We start from the raw sequence: 7,972 nt of genomic DNA on the forward strand, positions 1-7,972 counted from the left end.
CCTGGGACTGCCACTCCGCCCCAGACTTTCCACTCTCTTTTACCTACCCTCTTTTACCTATACTTTACTCATTTAAAAAAAAAAAAAAAAAAAGCTCTATTTAAAGACAACCCCCCCTTTTTTTTTTTTTACCTTTAATTCTCATTTTTATCTTTTACCCGTACATTTTTGGTTGCTTTTCTGCAGACGGAGAGTGGTGGCGGTGGTTGGGGGGACATATTATTATTATTTTTTAAAAGACAGAGCAGAGCCATACAATTAATCTTCTTTTCTTTCTCTTTTTAAAGCTCTTGTTCGCCTGCTCCTGAGGGGGGAATCTTTCGCCCCCAGCTACGACCACCACTCTCTTTTAAAACAAAAATTTCCTCCATATACTTGGAGAACAAAAAATAACTGCATGGTTTTGTTTGATTTGTTTTTCTTAAGAATAATATTTCCCCCTGGTTATTGTTGTTATTTTTTGCTTGTGGGAAAGTAATTAAAAATGGAGGAAAATTAAACATATACCCTCGAAATCTCTTGCATCTCTACCTGCTAACCCCCTTCCCTTTATATGAACTGCCTGTCCATTAGTCTACCCATCTCTGCTTACCTGCCCCCCCCCCCGCCTCGGCGGCACCGCTGAGGCATCTACAGAAGCCCTAGAGAAGTTCTTAAAACACAGGCTAGAAGTGACACAAATGACCACCTAATCCAAACGCTCTGTAAAAGCCACCAGCCAACAAAGCCTGATCAGCTCAGCAACCCAACAATACCCAGGAATCACCACTGCCACAACTCCTAACCATCACACGCCCAACCCCAAGAGGACGCCAAGCCAACCTCAAACCAAAACCATCAGGGAGACCGAGATGACACCAGCCAGGGAGATGGCAAACAATGCTAAGATGGTAGCTCCCCTTCAAGATGATGACCACCCAATAACGAAACGAGATCTGAGGGAAATGGAAGCACGATTAGAAGAAGCACTGAAGGCCACAATGGCTCCCATGCAGGTACTAATCAACAATCTAACCTCCAAAGTGGAAGCTCTAGAGAACAAGAACCAAATGCAAGAAAGAATAATAGAACAATACCGGGAGGAGAACGCACGTGTGAACAAGAAACTGGACGAACTGGTAAACCAAATGGAAGCAGAACACAACGAGATGAAAATTAAGCAAGCCGACCTTGAAGACCGCAATAGACGTTGTAACATCCGCTTCCGCAACTTTCCTGAAAAAACAGAGGAGAAAAGCCCAGCAGACCTAATTATACGCTGGCTGAAAAACACAATCCCAAGCCTGAAACTTGAGGCAGAGGACTTGGAGAGGGCTCACAGAGCCCTAAAACCTATGCCAAAACCCAGCGCCCCCCCGAGAGACATCATTGTATGTTTCACACGCTACCGAAAGAAGGAAGAAATATGGCACCAACTCAGAAACTCAAGCAACCTTCGATATGGAGAAACCCCCATTCTGGCCTTACAGGACCTATCTCAGGATACCCTAAACCGGAGGAAAAGCCTGCGCCCATGCACCCAGCGTCTCCAACAAGCAGGGATCAAATACCGATGGGGCTTCCCCTTCCGCCTCATTGTAACAACGAACACAACACAACACATGGCTACCAACATACCCGAGGCCCTGCAACTACTAAAGAACCTTGAACTCGACCTCCCGCCGGAATGGAAACCGACAAACCCACCAAGTGACAGCCCCAACCACGAGGAAACAACAGCAAACAACTGGACAATGGTACAGAAGAAAAAGATACATCAGAAGCGGCGCAACAACGCAAACCAATACAGGCAAGCATCATGCTCAGAACCGTCCCGCCGGCCATACGACACAAGAAACCAGACCAAGATCAACCAAACCAACTCATCGCAGATGGACAACCCTACAACAACAACAACCCCGGCTGAAAGAAGCAACCAGGAAAAAACCACAAACTGAAGGACTGGTGATTCCCCCCCCTTTTTTTTCCCCTCCCCCCCAAAACATAGATTTAGTTAACACCATCAACACCCCCCCCAGCCCCGCACCCCCACAGAAATCCCCACCCCAACACCAGTCCAGACGACCCCAACCACATTCCCCATCACCCACACCTTCAACATCCTCATACTCCATACTAAGGAAAAACAACTCCAACCTTAATAACACAACCCACAATCAGGCTAAAATCTGATACCCAACCAGCACTATGGTGGCACCAGAGCGTACCAGCACCCACATCCCCACCCCAACACACCAACAATGTTGCTCATAATACTGGCAACACTGCTTACAAACCTTATACCTGACAGCGACGTTACAAAGTCACTTCACACTGTCTCGCTGATCACCCCCTATCGCAGACAACAGGGGGGACGGCCTGTCCTTGAACACGGCCTTCCACACCAGCTGAGACCTAGGACCAACTGGCTAAATGCCAGATGGCCCAAAATACCCCAAACAAACACCTATATGACTACATATAGGAAACTCCCTACAACTTACCCCCTACTCTTTAACCCAAATCTCACTCTAATCCTACTAGCCCCCCACCCACCACACCCTAGGTCAGCGCAACCCCACTGGTTCTTTAAACAACACGAAGAGAGAGACACAAGACAACCCGAACGGGTTGGCATGGAATCGCCCCACATAATAGATAAACAAAATGGCTAACCTAAAAGCAATTACATTAAACGTGAGGGGGCTGGGAAACCCCATCAAAAGAAAACGCATCACCTCATACATAAACACCATGAAACCACACATCACCTTCCTACAAGAAATACACAATCCACCCAAAGGCAGCAAACTCCTGAGCGACCCCCGCTTTAGTCAACAGTGGGTCGCACGAGGCTCAGGGAAAGCCCGTGGTGTAGCCATAATACTCAGTAGGGACCTGAACTTCACTGCCACAACAGTCCTCAAGGACAAAAAAGGCAGATTCATTTTCGCTAAAGGGACACTAGATGGCAAAATCAAACTGACAATCGGCTCCATATATGCCCCAAACACGAAACAACTAGAATTCTTCCAGAAAACACTAAACAAATTCCTCTCCTTCTCTGAAGGGGAAGCAATCCTAGGAGGGGACCTCAATCTAAATATGAAAGGTATATCCCTGAAAGATATCCACCCCACAACCCCATGGGCAACCTTCCTCCGAAGGAAACCCCCAACAACCAGGAACTCTTACAAGTTACTAAAAATGCTAAAAAACAGGGGTCTCTATGACATTTGGGGTGAGCAAAACCCGGGAGACATCAGCCATACATTCCAATCGGGACGCCATGATACAGTGTCCAGACTGGACAGCATTCTACTCACACAGGGTCTGATTCCCTCAGTAGAATCAACAAACATAGGTAACATTAAAATCACAGATCACGCCCCAGTAGAAGTCACTGTTAAAATAGGAGAAGGAACACAAACCACCCCATCCTGGTCCTTCAGTCCCATCCTAACTACAAACAAACAAATTAGAGAGAGTCTCACAAAAACCCTCCAAAACTACTTCAAAGAAAACGATGTAAACAATACAACAACCCCCCTCCTATGGGACGCAATGAAAGCGGTCACCAGAGGAGCTTGCATAAAAGAGAAAACATTCCTTAAAAAACAAACCTCCTCAAAAATTAGCAAAATAGAACAAGACATCACAGCCCTCTCATCACGCTACAAACAAACAGGATCTAAAAAACTCCTCAAACTTATAGAACAGAAAAGGAGAGAACTAGACTCCTTAGAAATCAACAAAACAATGATCAACATTCTATACTCTAAACAACGTTTCTATGAATATGGAGGGAAAAACTCCAGATTACTAGCAAATAGATGTAGGAAAAAAGCACTCAAAACAAGAATACACTGCATCACCAAAAAAGACGGCAACATAACATTCTCCCCCAAAGAAATAATTTCAGAATTTGCAGAATTTTACTCCAACCTATACACCTCCCATAACCCACCAGAGAGGGAAATCAAAAAATTTCTAGCAGGACTGACCATGCCTACCCTAACTGATGAGGAACAGGAATTCATGGATAGCCCTATCACCCCAGAGGAAATAGATGCGGTCCTCAAAAACTTGAAACCACACAAAGCCCCAGGCCCAGACGGCTTCACAGCAGAATTCTATAAGAAATTCAAAGAACCCTTGATGCCCTACATGACCCGCCTATTCAACGACATCATAAAAGGAGGCCCCATCCCCAAAACCTGGACCCACTCCAAAATAGTCTCCATCCCAAAACCACTAAAAGACAGCCTCAAAGTAGAATCATACCGCCCAATCTCATTAATAAACCAAGACTACAAGATATTCACATCAATCTTGGCCAACCGCCTAAAAATCTTCCTACACAAGTTAATAGCCCCAGACCAGACTGGCTTTGTCCCTGGCCGCAATATAACAGACCCCATCAGGAAACTACTGAACCTGATCGAACACAGCAAGGCAACCAAACTCCCATTGACAATTATGTCCCTAGACATACTCAAAGCCTTTGATTGCTTGGAGTGGAAATACATATTAGCAGTACTAACTAACATGAAATTTGGCCCCAACTTCCTACAAATCCTCAAACAAATATACTCCCAAGCCTCAGCAAAATGCAGAACTAACAATATGGATTCTAACACTATAGCTATCCAAAGAGGCACGAAACAAGGATGCCCACTGTCTCCCTTCTTATTTATCCTGGCTCTGGAACCCCTAGCAATCCGCATCCGAGCAGCCACAGACATCAAGGGAGTGGAAATAAAAGGCAGGACCTATAAATTAGGGCTCTTTGCAGATGACCTAATGGTCACAACACCAGACCCCATAAGCACAGCAACCTCCCTAATCAGAGAACTCAACGCATTTGCAATGGTGTCGGGCCTACAGGTAAATTTCACAAAGTCAGAAGCTATGTGCTTCAACACCCCTCCTCACACCCAAAAAGAACTCACGAAGGTCACCAAAATAAAACTTTGCCACACCAAGTTCAGATACCTAGGGGTACAAATAACCAGAAACCTCAATAAATTATACCTCCACAACTACAAGCCCCTGTGGCGACAAATTAACAAAGACCTAAAGAGATGGAATAACATGAACCTCACTCTCTCAGACAAAATAGCCATGATCAAAATGATCACACTCCCAAAACTAACCTACCTATTCCAAACCCTCCCAATCTGGATCCCCTCAACCCAACTTCACAGTTGGCAGAGAAAACTACACTCTTTCATCTTCTCACATAAAAAACCAAGAATAAGCCCCAAATACCTGCACCTCCCCACCTCAGAAGGAGGATGGGGAATCCCCAACATAGAAGCATATTACAACGCCAACCAAATACGCCATATAATCCCATATATACTAGAAGATGAGACAAAACAATGGGTACACCTAGAGAAGGACACAATTGAAAACACCTGCACCACAACATACCCACTCCTCCCAAACAAACTAAAGAAAATTCCCACAACACTTAACAGGTACACACAGACCATGCTCAAAGCATGGAAAACACAAATAGGCAAACTATCCCCAACCCCATCCCCACTAATCCCCCTGGCATACCACCCATTATTCCACCATGCAGCACAAAACCTCAAGATAAAAACCTGGCGAACCAAAGGCTTGTATCGCCTAATAGACTTTTATAAAAATAACAAACCCTTGTCAACACAAGAAATACAAGACAAACTAGAAGACACCCAAATGCCCTGGTTAACACAACACCAACTACATGCCCTCTTAAACAACCCAACAGTAAAATCAGCAGCAACTAGGCCCCTGACAACCTTCGAAAACCTCCTCCTAACAACAAAGGGAAACGGTAAAGGGATGGTATCCGCAATATACAAAATACTACTCCAAAATCTCGCAAATCCCCTAGACGCAATCAAAAATCAATGGGAGAATGACATAGGCTATGAGATAAACCCCACTCAATGGACCAGAATGTGGTCTAAACCCCCCTTTAAATCCATATCAACGAAAAGAAAAGAACTCACACTGAAACTCACCTACAGGTGGTACCTAACACCAAGGAAACTAGCGCTAATACACCCAGGAACCTCACCAAAATGCTGGAGAGGGTGCACCTCCACAGGCACATACTTCCACATGTGGTGGGAGTGTCCCAAAATCCAACTATTCTGGACAACAGCCATACAAGAAATTTGTAAAATAACTAAGCAAGTAATAGACACCACCCCAGAATTGGCCCTACTAAACATCTTCCAAGACAACAATGCCCATTTACACCACAAAGAACTCATAACCCACCTGCTCTCAGCAGCCAGAAACACCATAACCAGACACTGGAGAGACCTGTCAGGAGTAAGCATGGACCAATGGTATCAAATAGTATGGGAAACAGCCCTACTAGAAAAATTAACTAATAAACTGAAACTGACACGGGGACAAACAGAAGAAGATGCCTTCACCCCGGTATGGCTCCCCTTTATCACACACACAGCCCAACAGGACAATGACAATAATCCACCAACAGCATACAAATCAATATGGCTAACCTGATCCAAAACACCCACCCACCTCACTCACACACGAAAACAAAGATCACCACAGCCAATCACAAGCAAACAATCACACCCTAGGCCAACCCCAACCTCTCTCACCACCAAAGGAACACAAGTGAACAACACAAGCACGCTGACACCAAACTCTACATACATTAAACATAATAGAAACACCGCCACCCAATCCCACCCTTATCCATCTTCCCTCTCTCCACCCCCTTTCTCTTTTCTCTCCTTTTTTTATTTTTATTTTTATTTTCTTCTCCCCCTAATGCCTCAACAAATGAAACGGATTTGTAAAAATGTTACATGGGGAAAAATATATATGAGGCACTACACTTCTGTAAAACAAGAAAATCCTTAATAAAATATCAATATTAAAGGGTAAAAAAAAAAAAAAAAAATGGACAACAGCAGATTCTAGAAATGGAACAGTCCCCTATTTCTCAGTTCTGTGTTCATTCATAAGCAAAACACATGGATTTATTGACCACTTCACCCCTTACATTGCTTCTTTTAAAAGTGGCTTGGGGGGGGGGCAGGGCAGAGATTGTGGGAAGGCTGGTGAAGTGCAAAGGCATGGGACCCAATCTGCATTCCTGCCAGTATGTTTGTACTATGCTGTCCTACCCTCCGCTCTGTATGTTGTCCCTTTCTCTCATTGTAAGCAACAGTGAGACACACACACACACACACACACACTGCACAACTAGCATTATGGCTCCACTCCATCCAGCAAACTGCTTCTGGCTACTTTTATGCTTCAAGTGTATGCTATTTTATCTTCTCTTTGCCAGATTTTGCTAGAACTATCCCTTATGGAGAGCGTGGCAGACAGAAGTTTGCCCACTGTATTTTTATTCGTTCCGGTCACACTTTTTACGTTCGCTTCATGTTACGTTTTTTCAGGTTGCATCCCACAGCAACCTGGAAGTACCAGAAAGGGTTACTTCCAGGTTTCGCCGCATGCGCAGACGGGCAAAATGACATCACGCGCATGCGCAGAAGCAGCGAATCGCAGCCTGCACACGCACAGGCGCGGGTTGCGTTCCTTTCATGTTGCGAACAGGCCTCCGGAACGGATCCCGTTTGCAACCAGAGGTACCACTGTATCAGAGCATATCCCACCCCTCTGGATATACGTACAAGAAACTGGGGGGAGGGGGAGGAGGCAGGTTGGTGCAGCCATTCACTTCATCTGCCCTGCTTGTCCTAGTCGGCCATGTTGTAGGGGGGAAATCCAAGTGGTGAGGTAAATGAAATTATAAACAATGGGGTTGCATCCAATGAAGTCATCCTGCAAGGACTTTTGCCGTGGAACTTCCCCTCCCTCTCATTTCCCCATGTCACAGTAATAATAATATAATAATTTATTACTTCTACCCTGCCCACCTGGCTGGGTTTCCCCAGCCACTCTGGGAGGCTTCCAACAAAATATTAAAAACACGGTAAAACATCAG

Source organism: Podarcis muralis, chromosome 1 (assembly GCF_964188315.1).
Source record: "Podarcis muralis chromosome 1, rPodMur119.hap1.1, whole genome shotgun sequence".
Taxonomy (NCBI): Eukaryota; Metazoa; Chordata; class Lepidosauria; order Squamata; family Lacertidae; genus Podarcis; species Podarcis muralis.